The sequence below is a fragment of the Canis lupus genome, chromosome 5 (genome assembly GCF_011100685.1).
Source record: "Canis lupus familiaris isolate Mischka breed German Shepherd chromosome 5, alternate assembly UU_Cfam_GSD_1.0, whole genome shotgun sequence".
NCBI lineage: Eukaryota > Metazoa > Chordata > Mammalia > Carnivora > Canidae > Canis > Canis lupus.
The window spans coordinates 72118295-72133715 of NC_049226.1; the positions used below are offsets into that span (position 1 = coordinate 72118295).

Consider the following 15421-nt stretch of genomic DNA (forward strand, 5'->3'; position numbering starts at 1 on the left):
ACAGCACACACTCCCTGAAGTCTAGGAAAGACTCTTCTGATACCAAAGCCACGCTGACCAGGAAGCTGAGCCTCTTGGCGGGCCCCAGCTTGCTGCCTGCGGGTTGTGAGTGTGTTCATGGAGGCTCCATGCCAAGTCTCCAAAAGGGAAACCTTTCCCTGAGACCACCGTCAGGAGGCTGCGCAGGAGGAGGGGGGCCTGCCTGGGTTCTGCCCTGACTGTGCTTTCTCCCCTCTCCCAGGTCCCGGGCAGTGTGCTCCTTCTCCTTTTCTGCCTGCTGACCCTCCCTCCCTCCTTCCTTCCTCCTTCTCTTTGTCCCTCCTCCTCTTCTCTCTCCCTCCTTCTTTCTTTCCTTTCTCCCTTTCCCTTCCTCCCTTTTTATTTTCTGTCTCTTTTTCTTTCTCTCACTCATTTTCTTTATCTTTCTAAAAATGATTTTCCTCTCTCCTCCCATGTCCCTCTATGTTTCTCTGTCCCTGTCTCCGTATCTTTCTCTTCCATTTTTTTCTCTTTCTCCCCACTCCTCCTTCCCTCTTTCTTTTTTTTCCTAAAAATGTGAGGTCTTTTTTCAAAGTCCTCTCAGTCTGGTGTGGGGAAGAAGGGGTTAGAAAAATAAACAGCCAACTAGTCTTTTGTCCTTATTCCTCCAGTTGGCAGACTGAGGCAGGGAGAAGGCCAACCCTCTTGCCATGGTTACTGAGCTATCCAAACCTTCCACATCACATGTGTATGTTTACAGATTTTTTTCCTTTGAAGGTTTGGTTTCCTATACCTGAAATACAATTCCATTCCCCTTGAACATTTGGCAAACTCCTATTCATCCTTCAAAACCTTTCTTAGGCACTATCTCCTCTGAGATGTCTTCTTGGGATATCACTTCTTGCCCAACAGTGTAATATTTATATTTTATGTCACATCTATACTTTGTATCTGTGTCTATTGCTGATTTTGTTATTGTTTCATAATTTAATATTTACCCTTCTATATTCACTTTTAAGCTATATATGAATGGTGAGAAGAAATTGTCTTATTCATCATACTTCTAACCATGAAGTTTAGTTTGGAGTACATCAAAAAAGGCTTATTATTTTGTTGAACAGTCTCTCTTGCTGAACGGAGGCCTCTTGCACCTATAAAGTACTACAGTGCCATAATAAATAGCTCTGTTAAACCCTTGAACTTGCAAGAGGGTCTCACTTGCTTATGATAAGATAATTCTCTTTACAGATTTTTAGTGATTCTTCTAGATTTGCCCACAAAACTTACCAAATGTTACCTGGTTCCTTTTTCTCTCTTGGTGCAAATGTGTTGGGATCCCAGATTTCTCTGTTTGCCTACAAATAAAATATCCTTTGAGGTTATTCTACAACCTGCTTGTATTGACAAGTTGGAAGAGGGCAAGACCCTTCTGCCCCGTTATGGATATGTTGATGCCATTGTCCTTCTGCCCTGGTCATGTCAGACAAGGGCTGACTTATTTTTCTGTTTATGGCATGACAGCCAAACTCTATTGACTGGTACAATGGTACACTCTTAGCAACTGGACTGTCTCAAGCTTTCTGTTACTTTAGATGTCAGTAGTAGACACAGCTCAGGAGAAGAGTGAGTGTTGGTTCCAAAACAAATACTCATTGTCTTATCCCGGGGTTCACTAAGAGGTGGTGGAGGAAGTCAAGAGCCAAGGATTCCAGTAACAGGTCAGGAAATGGAGTACATGTTGGATCAAGACGACGTCTGTGAAAAGAGAATCATTTCCTTTATGTTCTTACTGGTTGCTGGATCTTACTGTAGGAAAGGTCATATGGGGAAAAGGCATAGGACGGGAGGGACACTGTCCCCATGAACAGGCACCTCTGATTGCCTATGTGATGGGAAGGACAGAGTGTCCACTCTCTGTCACCCAATTCTACCTCCCAGCAGCCTTGCACTTTCTTCTCTGCAATTCTTTCAGCACCAACCTGTTTCCCCCGAAAACATGAGCAGTCCCCAAGGGTTCTGTTGGAGAGGGGATTAAACAGCATTAAACAGCATTTTGTGCTTTGTCCATTACCCTATTGTAATGAAATGTGTTATTTGAAAGAATTATTTAAGCCCATATAAATTGGTCAATGTGAGAAGATGTATTTGAGGGGGGAGCAGAGTTGAGTAGGATGATAAAAATAGAGTTTTATCTGCATTTGGACTGATTTTGAAAAGGTTTTTAACCATTGCAACTGAATCCTTTTCAGAACCACTCCCCCCACTTTTTTTTTTGTTCACCCGAGTTGCTATGAGAACATGAATCATCTCTTTAGCACGATGACAGCAAGTGTAGCATTTAGGAGCGGACCCTGATTTTTCACTGTTTGTTCTTTGCTCTCAACAAGATAAGCTGTTGTTATTTCTTTCTTCTTGAACAAGCACACCATGATTGCTGAAGTGGTAAGAATAATTGGACCAAATAGTCATGCGATTAATGCAAACAGAGAGAATTCATCTGTTTCGAGTATAGTAAATGCACTTCTGAAGATGCAGGAGCTTGCTTTCTCTGTTTATTCTTGGGCTGGGAACAAATGTTGCTGAGTTCACTGCCATAGATTCCTGTGTTTCTTCCATGGGGTGGAGACCTGAAATGAACTGAGTTAAGGGAGAAATCAGCCCTATCTCAGAAGTGGGTGGGCCCAGAGGGAGGGACTGCGGGGTGAACACAGGGGTGAAGACTACTCTGCCCTGACATGACACCTTCCTCCCCTACTGGGGGTAAGAGGACTTCTGCTTTCTCAATGATATGTTTCAATTAAAAGGGTGACCGACTGAAACAGAAGGGAAATTAGCATTGATTAAAGCCTTCAGGTGCTTAGCTCTGCACTCAGAATTATGTCCATTAGATGCCACAGGCATGAGACAGGTTCCATTGGTCCCATTGGACAGATAAGGACATTGAGATTCAGAAGTAAGTTTCCAAACTCACAAAACCAGTGTGTTGAAGTGTTGGGGTTTGAAGGCAGATCTTTCTGGCTCAGGGTCGAGGTAGAGGCATAAGCTTTGGGGCCAGATTATCCACTTCTGAATCCTGATGCTGCCATGTAGCAACTGTGTGACCTTGAGCAAGTGACTTCCCCTCTCAGTGTCTCCATTTTCTCATCTGTAAAAAAAAACCTGGGGATGATAATAGTACTTATCTAATAGGGCTGTTTCAATGTATAAATGAATTATTACATGAGAAGAATATAAAATTGTGCCTGGCCACTTTGATTATTCAATACTTGAGTGACTTCTGCTGCACAAGAATGCCTGCACATCATGCCTGTGATTTGCTGCAATGGTGCCCTAGCTCATCTGTCTCCATGCAATCATCCTGGCACACCCTGGAAAGGTTAATATCTCTAAACTCCCTTTTTCTCAGGTCATTTGATAACATTGCTGTGGGGAAGAAACTTGACTGTTCCTCCATTGACTGTCTGTGCCCCATTTTCCCCATTAACTTCCCATTGTACTCCTTCCCCACTTTGAAACTGCTCCCTCTGCGTGCCTCTCCACTCCTACCTCTGGGTCTCAGCTCACCCTCCCTCCTGTCCACAGCCTGCCTAACCCTTTGAATTCCTCAAGTCCCCTCCCTAAGCCCCTCTCTAGTCCCAGAAATGGCTCTTGCACTGTGAACCCACAGAGATGTCAACCACTCAGCAGCTCCCAGAGCCCATACTGTTGGTGGTGCTCAGTCAGCGTTCCATGTTCATGAATTCCTGTCTCCCCTAACAGCAGGTGCAAGAGAGGATACCAGGGTAATCACATTGCACTGCCACCGTCTATTTACTTCTCTCTCATAGTGATGTGCAAAGGGTGCTGTGGTTCCAGAAATCCAGGAGACATGGAAGGTCACTGTGGGAAGAGAAGTCTGCATCTTGAAGGATCAGCTGAAGTTTGGCACATGGAAAAGTAAAACGAAGGAATTTTAGGCAGAGGGAAATGTTTGTGCAGCAGTATGAGGATCGACAGGGATGCAAAAGTCTGGGTTTTAACAGAAGGTAGAGGACACTATGAAGAGATGCTGACAGTTTTCAGTGGCCAGCGGCAGCAAACATGATCATTCTTCTTGACTTTCACCCCACCTCTCCCCTTCCCGTGTCTGTGGAATCTGGCTTCAGCCCTGAGCTGGGTTCTTCTTTCAGTTTGATAAATGCTTTCACTATTTTGCTTAATTGTCTCCTTCCAGTATTTATTAAACAGAAAGAAGATTAAATCCAATTAAATAAATGAAGCACCTTTTGACCAAGAAAGCATCATCCATTTGTGTTTGTGTTTGAAGCAAGGAATCCAGTGGGAGGGCTTTCACCATAAATGTCTACTCTGTGTTGGGTTGGAGAATGTGCTCTGCCTTTCTTCCAGAAGTCCTATAAATCCAGTTTCCCTTCTGGAATTGCCAAAGTACATGGTAAGGGGAAAATAACTAGCACTGTCTGGGTGTCCCCCAAATGCCAGAGGCTTGGCAAACATTAGCCAGGTAAGCTGTAGAATAATCCTGTGGGACAAGTGTTGCTTTCCTCATCTAATAAGTGAGAATAAGGAAGCTTGGAAAAATAGGGCACATTTCCGATTTTATAAACCCAGTGAATTGTGGTGAATAACAGAGGCCCTCAGGGCTCTTAGACATTTTGAGTGTGCACTAACCTGACCTTCAGCTGCTGGCACCAGCCTCCCTCCACTAGCTCACCTATAGGGAAGGCTCCTTTGCCTCTCTCTCTCCCCCCCGGCAGGAGAACTCCAGTGCTGCCTTCTCTTTTACACAAGCTCCCAGGGCCCCCAGGGGAGTGAGCTCCAGTTACCTACAGTGGTCACTATCTTGATAACTGATTCTTATTTTTCTACTTACACCCTTTCCTTCCCTGCCTCCCCTCCCAACTCTCCTACCAGCATGTCCAGGGATTACCTGCACCAAAATCCTTGTCTCAGGGACTGCCTCTGATATTTGCACAAAGATCTATCTGACTGTGAAACCTACAGCCTTCATGCTGCACCATGCTGTGGAGACCACTCGTGAAGGATTTCACTGGGACAGGAGAACAGTGGGATGGAGGAGCCCACTAGAGAAGTGACAAACAGATTTTACCTCAGGGGTCACCTATGAGTGATCAGTGGGGGCTCCCTGGAAGCTTCCTGGAGGATGAGTTTGAGACTGATAGGAGTAACATCTGGCTGGAGCGTGTGGTGGTGTCTGTGTGCCTGAGGGAGGGAAGAGGAGCAAACGTGATGGTATTTGCTTCCCGGCCCTTGCTGCTCCTTGTGTGCATGTTTGTGCTTCAGGCCCTTTCTGTGAGGAAGCCTACCAAAAGGAGACAGGGGTCCTGTACATGGCCACCTTGTGAGCTCTCAGAGTGAGCAGTAGTAAGATGGAACCAGCACAGAGTTGAACAGCAACTCAGAAACTCTGAGGTCCAGTGTTGATAAAAATGCTCATGGGACAAGTCACTTTTACCTATCTTCTCTCTTTGTGTGACTGAAGAGAACAACTGCTGGAATTTTTGCTGACAATTTCATCCCTGCCCACACACCATCAGTCCAGAATCTGAAGATTATAGTTTCTTTCATTGTATAGTGTCTTTCTCTTATTGAGGGATTAATTCTCACACTTTGGCAGGCATTTCTCTTTTAGGGGGCATATGTCTCCCTTCTAAGCTTCTTCTTTTGGTTAGCACACCCCAGTGTCTTTCAGATGATCTAGTTTCCCCCTGCTCTCTGTATATGCTCCAGGAGTGGCTCTGTGCTGTAGTCTGGCCAACTAGGGCATGGCATTTCTCAGTCCCTGTGATTGGTTTGAGGATGTTAGAACAGGATCCAAATTATAGACCTCTGGGTCATTGCTGGCCACCTGTGACTCTGGAGAGGGACAGATCTGCACTGTGGCTCCACCTTGCTCCTCAATGGTTCAATCCAGAGGAAGGAAAGTAAGGAAATTGTGAATAATTGAGTCTGGGAGTCAATATGTGATCCTGTTGGTCAAGCCAGGCCTGAAGCTGATAGTATTCTGAGGATTTTCATTGGAATGAGCCCAAATATTACCTTCTTATTTTAATATGTTTGGGTTAGACCTCCTATCTCTTGCAAACAAAAAAATATCTAATTTATGATAGAAGATTCTGCTGAGAGTAGCTACTATATTATGCTCATGTTGACTCTTATAATCCAGTGGACTTCTTTTTGGTTCAGAAAATAGGGCAAAGGGGCTCCCAAAATTAGAGCCACTCAGCTCACCCTACTACATACCCCTACGCACCGCTGTGCATGACTGGGCTCTTCCCTGCCCCAAACACAGAGAAAACTGACTTAAATGGCTTTTATATCTCAAGCAGTAGACATTTATTATGGCCATAAAATGATTTCCCAGAGACTCCAGCCAGGCATGAGGCTTTTGTGTTCTGAATTTACCAATTTGCTAAAATAATCATCTTCACATTTGCTGTTAATAATCTTGCTTCAGGCGGTTACAACCAAATGGTTGGTCACTTCCAGTAATGGCCAATTTTTCAGAGATTATTGCTAAAATGATTAGGCACATCGTGATTTCCCAGGGCACATGCTTTGGAGCTGCTCCATTAACAAATAAAAAGCCTTCTGGGCCGATTGAGAAAGTGGGGGGATGCTTATCTGAAAAGGTAAATATATGTCATAATATCTATTGTTTTTCCTTAGCTAAATCCTAACTTTATGTTTCTTCCTGCCCATTATTGGCTCATTATTTAGTCACTAGACAGACTGCTTCTTTGCTTGCTCTAACCTCTTCATTGTAGTTGATGGGCCTAGGAAACAATTTACAGTAAACCAGATGAATCAATAAGGAAATATCCATTCTTGAGGTCCTCAGATGAGCCAGGACCTGGCATAGAAATTTTGCACAATATCTCATTTAATTCTCACAGCAAATTACTAGTTTGTACACAGGAGGAGACTAAGGCCCAGAGAGATTAATTCATGTATTGCATATCATCCAGCTAGTAAATGCATGACTACATTTGAATCCAGTGTTCTTCCCACTGTACCAGGAAGCCTATTTTTTTCATTCAGCTCTACTCACCCAGCTCCCCGCTTATGCCAGGGCCAAACATGGCACCTGGCAGCCCATCCCCAAGGTGGAGACAGGTTAGGACACTGGTAAGCAGAGCATGGGGAACCACAGCAACAGCGGTCCTGGTTTGCATGTGGCTGCCTGGTTCACACCCAATGCCAGTGTTTCTGCTGCAAACCTTTGACTTTCAGCCCCAGCTCTTGCAGCTGGAGAAACAAGAAGGGGACTTTAGGGAGAGGATTTGGGGCAAAACTTGACCTGAGAAATACTCTTATCTTCCAACATAAAGGGAAGAAAGTGTCTTCTTATTGTACTTATTGTAGGCATTTTGTAGAAGGAATCCATAGATCCTCAGCTGAGAGAAAAAAAAAAAATCACACCTTGATCCTCTCCTTTGACATTGCTTAAGTACATGCAGGATACAAATGTTAGCACATTAGGGAAAACATGAAAAGGCAGAGGCAGACATTCTTTGGTCTTTACAGACTGAATAAGAATTGGGAAAAGCTGGCCATTTTCTGTAATTAGGACGTTACCTCTGATACCAGGAAATGGCTATTCTAAGATTTTATTGTTTTAAGTAAACTCTACCCCCAATGTGGGGCTTAAACTCATGACCCTGAGGTCAAGGGCCACATGTCCTACCAACTGAGCCAGCCAGGTGCCCCAGGAAATGATCATTCTAAGACAGATCAATGTGAGCACTAGAAAGAGGTCTTTATATGACACAGAAGCTTGCTGATGAAAGAGGAAAAGACCTCATGTGGACAAGAGCAGACACATCTCTAGCCACACCTGGCAAATTGGTCAACCAACAAACAAAGACTTCAATAGCTAATAGCAGGGCTATTCTAGGTATTATATCTTTGCAATGTTTTAATATCTTTAATTTTTAAATTGTTTATTTTTTATAACAAAGCTATTACTTTTTTTCCTTCAAAAAGGAAGTGCAGAGCCTTTCTTAACCTGACAGAGCTTGTTCACCAAAAATCAACATTGTGGGAATCTGGCTGGCTCATTCAGTAGAGCATGTGACTCTTAATCTTAGGGTCATGAGTTCTAAAAACATGTTGGGGGTAGAGATTACAAAAAAAATCAACATTGAATGTCAACCTTCAATAGTATAATGGTAGAGGCATTTAAATGAAAGCCCTCAGGGTATGCATGCTGGACATATTGATACCTATGTTCAATCTTAGTAAAATGTACCACAGTTCATTCTATGAAGTGGACCAGTTGATCAACTCTGGCTGTTTAGAGAGATTATAGTTGCTCATAAATCATTGGTCAGAATTGTTCACATGGTGCTGACCTAACTGGAAGGGGATGAAAAGTAACCTTCAGTGCCTAGGAAGAACTGGATACAGATGAGTTCAAATGTGTCACCACTGGAACAAAGTAGTTGAAAGCCAGTATGTACCTTTCTTTGCTCTCTTCCCCTTCTGAGATGGCCTTGGAAATCATAAATTTCAGATGGCTCAGCTACAAAACGGTGGAGTTTCTGTTAGCCTGGATCCTTGAATGACAGTATGGAGCAGAGCTACTCATTGACATGCATTGGAGATCTTTGTGAAGTTAAACCACTAAAATTCCAAGATTAATTTGTTTCTGTAGTAAAACCTGGCCTCTTTCACTAAGGCAGATAAGCAATCAGAGGTGGAAGCTCAAAGAATCCGCATGTCTCACAAAGGAGGCATAACTGAAACAGATGGACTTTCTGGTATAATCAGTCCCTGTTCCAGTGACCATGTTTGACAGACCAGGAAACAGGTGCCCTCACAGAAAGGGATCCTCACAGACATGATTCCTTTATGAGGTAATAGCTTTTGGCAACTGCAGTAGGATTTAAAGCATGAGAAGAAGAAAAAGTATGTGCCATAATAGTGCTTCTGCTCCAGGATAACAAGGCAAATTATTTATAAGAATGAAGAGACAAAAGCATAAGAATTGAGGAAGCAGGCATAGAGGAAAGAGCTTCAACTGTACTTTGTACTTGTACCTTGGTGATTGGCTGGACATTAAAAGTGTTAGGCCTTGTCTTTTTCTATGAACCCTCAGTCAGAGTCATTCAAATTGGGCTGACATGGTGAATAAGTCTATACTAAGCCAGAAACAAACTGGATGACTAGGAAATATTTTCAAGGAGGGTTTCTCCAAGTGGGATTTTGCAACTGCCTGATGAAGAATTACTTAACAAATCAGAAACTCAAGGGCCAGAGCTGAGAAAGGTTTGCTTGAACAAGCTCAGTGGTAATACTATATCCACTACAGTTTGAAAATAACTAGCCAAAACCCTCCCCTCTGGCTATGATGTCATGCTTTGGCTCCTAGATCTACCATGAGTCTCTTGACTGGATTATTGGAAAGCAGTTTCCATTTCTCCTTTTCTCTTCAGCCATGAGAACTGCTAAATGAAGCTAGGAAAAATGATTATTACTACATGAAAAGACATTCTTCAAGTGGACGTGACTAGCCTCAGATGTGCTGGTTTGGGCCGTATCTCTGTTTTCCTTGTTTATGTAGTCAGATAAACCACATACCTTTCTGAGACCAGGTTCTCACCAATGTTTGGGTGGCTGAATTAGGATGAGTCACTGACTGCAGCTGGTGAAACTGTTTGGGGTTTGCATGCATCAAGGTTCACTACCTCTCCTTCACTGTGAACCTGCTTCCAAATCTTAGGCTGGGATTTGTCATGGGCTCCAACCACAGAGGAAAGCTCACCTTTTCTGTCCTTTGTGGAAGGTGGTATCTTTAGTTGTCACCTGATACATGCCAGAGACTCCGAGACAAGGTCTGAATTGATGTCTGGAGCTGGGTTTTGTGTCTGAATTAGGAGCTTCCCTGAGTAGGGTAGAGTTTGCCAAGTGAGTCACTACATTTTGTGTCACGATAGACTTTCAAAACTCAAATAAACCACTTGAGTGGAAAACCACTTTCCAAGAGATGGAAAACCTTTTCAGATTTTGTTCACCTCCTGGCATACAGTAAATAAAACTGACCTAAGTAAGATCACTGCAAACTACAAAGCCTGAACAAATTTTCAGGATTACCATTAAGTCAAGAAACTTTCTCATGAATTCTTATATTTGTTCTTGAAGTGAGATAGGGCAGGGATGATCCCCATTTTACAGATGAGGAAAAGGAGGTATGAAGGAAGCAAATGGTATGCTAAGGGTCAAATCTCTCGTAGTGGGGCAGATTCTGCTGATCTTCAATTCCAAGTACAATAATAGTGCATAATGGAAAAGTGAAGAGACTCAAACTTTGAATCCTGGCTCTGCCACTCCCTGGCTAACTAACTCCAGAGCATTTCCTTAATCTCTCTGGGTCCTCTGCTTCTTCTCTTAGGTAGTGACTATAGTATCTTTCTCATGGGTAATTCAGAAATTAAATAAGGCTATTTTAAAAGGACTCAGTATAGTAGACATTCAGTAAATTTAAGCACCTTTCTTCTTATCGTTCATGCATTCATTTCCATTCATTGCATATGCTCCAGTATCTACTATATCCCAGGAACTGTATTACGTCTAGAGAATGGAGGTATTGACAGAATGCACTTGGCCCTAGCCTCAGGGAACATATTGTTCATCTCCCACCATGTCAAGTCAGGAGCTGGAGAGCCCTGCATGAACATGTTCCTGAACCTTTGTAAGGACACCCTGCTCCCTTCTGCTCACCCTTCCTCCATGTCATGACCACCAGAGATATCCAGGGTGTTCTTCCTCCCCTTACTCTTCACACAGCTATCCCTACTTCTTCTTCATCCTTCTTGTCCATTCTGCTTCTTCAGAGCACTTGTCCCAGGCTTTATAATTACCTATTGATACATCTGTGTATTTGTGTGTCTTCTAACAGAAAGCCATGAATTCCGCACAGCACAGGTCCACACCTGTGACCTCTCACATGATCTAGAACACATTATGATCTCAATAGAAAGAGGAAAACATGAATGGATTATTGAATTAGTGAATATATCCACAAACAGTTCTGCAAATAAATTCTATTTATGTATACAAGAAATAATAGTTTAGCATATCCTGGCTGGTTTTTTGACAAAAATAAACTTATGAGCTCATAATTCATTCATTCATTCACTCCTTCATTTAATCAATCAAAATTGTAATAGTTTATAGTCTAAGGAACCATAAATCTGGGTGGTGGATACTATTCACAGTGCTTTTACATCCGTTAACTTGCCAATGACAGATACACTAGACAATTTTGACTATTTCCCCACATTTGAGTACAGAAGCAGATACTTCTAGTAGATACTACCAGGGCTCACAGTGGGCCTTTACAAGCCCTCACTCTAAGCCTTAGAGACAACTGCTATATGTAAAAGTATTTGCTCAGCAGTGTTCTTGTGCCCAGCCTTCCTCCAACCTTAGGCATCCTCTTGACCCAGCAAACTTCCTCAGTCATGAGGATATCAGTGGTATGTGAGTGAGTCTTGATTACCAGAATGTGTAGCATAGTGATGACGTTACTGGGATAGAGACAACTTTTTAAAAGTGGTTCCCACCTCCTTTCCCATTCATCTTTATTTCCAAGCATGCCAGTATGAGAGGAGAGATTTTCTCTTGGCCCCTTTGGAAATTTAGAAAACAAAGTTCTTGGTGTAGGTAGAAGTCCAGATTCTACCTTCAGCATCAGGCTATGACCCCTCTGCTTCCAACCAGAATACAGAGAGAAGCTTTACATATTTCCATTCTCAATTCATGTTCTTTCTCAGTGCCTCAGCACCCAGAACCTTATCTTAAAGATTTCTCTGCTCTGAACATCCCATCCCAACTCCTGTGTGCAGCTTCCTAGCTGACCACAAGTCATCATTTCTCATTCTTTGTGAAACTTCAATTTCCCTGAAACCTCCAAGCTTTTCTCTATCCTATCTACGAACTCAGTATTTTCCCCTTCCTATACAGCAATAATTTGCAACTAGGGTTGATTTTGCCCTTCAGGGGATTTGATAATATTTGGAGATATTTTTGGTTGTCACTAACTGGGGGAAGGCAGGTGGATGTGCTCCTGGCCTCTGATAGGTAGAGGTTAGGGATATCACTGACTATTCTCCAATGCACAGACCTGTGCCCTGCAACAAAGGATTATCTGGCTCCCGAAGTCAGTCGTACTGAAGTTGAGAAACCTTGTTGTAGAATGTTACCAGCATCCTTCCTGGCATTTTGAGGTCTCCTTAAAAATCTGACCATAATTGGCACACTCCCTAGCAAATCTACAAGTCCATTTCTTCTTTTTTTTTTTTTTTAAGATTTTATTTATTCATGAGAGTCACAGAGAGAGGGGGGTGGGGGGCAGGCAGAGACACAGGCAGAGGGAGAAGCAGACTCCACACAGGAAGCCCAATGTGGGACTTCCAGGTCTCCAGGATCACGCCCTGGGCTGAAGGCAGCGCTAAACCGCTGAGCTACCTTGGCTGCCCTACAAGTCCATATCTTTTCAGTTCTCAGACGCTAGCTGGCATAGGGGAATCATGATGTGAATGAGAGTTCCTCAAGTTTGCCTCTATGTTTTCTTCTCTAGATGTGACAACACTACCTCAGATGGGGTAGCATGAGAATCCTGTAAGAAAATGAATATATTTTACTAGCCAGTACCATTCCACAAATGGGGTGTGATCAACGGGAGCTGTTCTTGCTGCATTGTTGCTATAGCCATTTTATCATTGTTGTTCTCTCCCCACGATACCTGCATTTGACCCCAGGTCTCTGCACAAGGGTATTTCCACTTCCTTCTTCTTTTCTTTCTGGTCATTGCCTTGGGAACCTTGATTACCCTTTTGATACCTTTTACCAACTCCAAACTTGGGGGGAAAAGTGAATTTAATTTCCTGTAGCTATTTGTTTCCTGTAGCTGTGAATACCTTTGGCTCAGACTCAAGCTTGAATCTGAAAGTTTCTGTTTGCAAATCATGAGTCACTTAGCAAAAGGACAGGGTAAACCTGTGACATTCCAGGACTCTTGATGATGATGGACCATATCTCGGGCCAGGGACTCTGAGTATGGTGCTGCTCACCCGTCACAGACCTAACCAGTCTCCCAGTACTTGCAGCCCATTAGCACTTGACACATACCACCTTCTACCAGGAGGAAATGAGCAAAATTTTAGGATTCATGTTAAGCTCACCAAACACATGTTGTGGACACATTAGAACAATTTTTCAAAACTTTTTATTTCACGCAGGTTTACCAGATACATATCGCTGGCACCTCAGAGCCTTGTAAACGATATTTTACTGAAGTATTTTATATATTCTGAAAAGTACATAGATCATATGTGCACAGCTGAAAGACTTTTAAGCAAAAGAATATAACCATGTAGCTAATAACCCAGATCAGAAAAAAGACAGTTGTTAGCTCTCTAGAAGCCTCCTTTTGTCTCTATCAGTGACTTCCTCTCCAAAAGTCACCATAGTCCTGATTTCTATAAGGATAGATTAGTGTCACCTGTTTTTGAAATTTGTTTAACTGATATTATATGGGATGCACTTTTTCTTATTAACTTTTTTTTTTTTTTGCTCAATATTTGAAGTTCAGCTCTGCTGATAGGCATAGCAGAAATTTATTTATTTTCACTATCATCTGTGATTAATTTGAAAGTATATAATATGACATATTTGTTCTATTCTTGATGGGCACTTGGTTTTTTTCTGGGGTTAACTTTTATGTAACGATCCCATGGACACTCTATTCACTGTCTCTTGGTACATATATATCCCCTTGCGTTTATAAACAGGTGTTTGGCTTGAGGAGACACTGCCACTTTCCCCAAAATGGTTGTATTAGTGGACTCTCCCAAGAGCAGTGCAGGTAAGTTCTAATTGCATGACATCTTTGCAGACTTTGACCATGTCCATTACATTTTTTTGTTTGTTTTAGCCATTCTGGTTGGCATGTAGTGGTATATCATGGTGGTTTTAGTTTGCCTTTCTCTGATGACTAATGGAATTGAACATCTTTTCACATAAATATTATTCATTTGGTTGTCTTCTTTTGTGAAATGCCTATTCAAGTCTTTTGCTCACTTTTCTTTTGGGTTGTCAGTCTTTTTGATTTGTAGAATTTCATGATATATTCTGGGTAAGAGCTCTTTGATGGTTATAAATCTGTCAATGTAACTACCTCCTATTTCATCTGTCTATATATCTACCTACCTGCCTACCTACCTATCTACTATTATGCCACTCCATGTCTTATCCTTTTACTAAATTAATAGTGCCTTCGGATGAACAGATATTCTTTATTTTAAAGAAAGTCAATTTATGGATTATTTTCTCTAAGGGTATTGATATAGTGTCCAGTTTGCTACTTTCTTAAGATCATGAAGATATGCTTTTTTGTTATATTGTAGAAACTTGACTATTTTTTACATGTAGGTTGACAATCCACCTGGAATTGATACATATGGTGTGAGGTGGGAGTTAAAATTTGACTTTTTTGATTAATTGATTCAGTACCATTTATTAATAAACTATAATTTGCTTCATTATACTGCTATTATTTTATGTAACATAATATTTATATAACAAATCAAATGACCATGTATATATGACTCTGTTTCTAACTCTATTATATTTCATTGATCCATTTTCTTATTATTTTATCAATAACTATGTGGTGTTAATTATTATATGTTTAGGATTAGTCTTGATGTCTTGTAGAGTACATTTTAAAATTTTGTTCTTTTTTTAAGGATTATCCTGGATATTTTGGGTCCTTTACATTTCCATATAAATTACAGAGTCAGCTTGTCAATCTCCACAATCTCTTTGGGATTTTGACTGGGATTGTGTTGAATCTATAGGTCAGTTTGGGGAAAATTAATATCTTATCAACATATTTTTCATCCTTTTACTTTCAATATTTAATGATTCCTCCTATTATAGCTCTCTTTTAAGTAATGTGAAATATTTTTCAAGTTTGATAATCTTTATATTTTAATTTAGGTGCTTGAAAATCCATTCCATTTGTATTTAATTTAATTACTGACATATAATTACATTACAGTATATTTGAGTTTTAATTTGCTTTTTTGCTATTGGGTTTTTATTCTTCTTTCTTGTTCATGCTCTCTTTTCTTTCTTCCCTTCTTTGAGTTAATCAAATATTTCTTAATTTCCCATTCCCACAGGCTTGTCAGTTATACATTATTTTTACTTTAGTGATCACATGAGAAATTAAAGCATTAAACGTCATATACTGGTTAGAGTCTAATATAAAAAAGTATATTTATCAATTCTTAGAAAGCATGAAGAAGTTAGGACAGTTTAACTCCATTTATTCTCTCATACATGATGTGTTATTGTTGTCATTTATGTTGACATAAGATATTACTGTAATTTTATAAAGTTAGTATTATTTGAG

At 41.2% G+C, this 15421-nt stretch overlaps 1 long non-coding RNA gene across 12 annotated transcripts in view; it reads left to right on the forward strand.

The window, feature by feature from the left end:
- The window catches only part of LOC102156069, an 801934-nt gene that overhangs the window by 378161 nt on the left and 408352 nt on the right, over positions 1–15421 (forward strand). For 5 of the 12 annotated variants that reach the window (XR_005360052.1, XR_005360049.1, XR_005360051.1 and 2 more), the window contains one exon: positions 13794–13867. The exons of the other annotated variants lie outside the window; for them this stretch is intronic. This is a non-coding gene — a long non-coding RNA (uncharacterized LOC102156069). The remainder of the gene's footprint in view (positions 1–13793; positions 13868–15421) is intronic. 12 annotated transcript variants of the gene reach the window in all.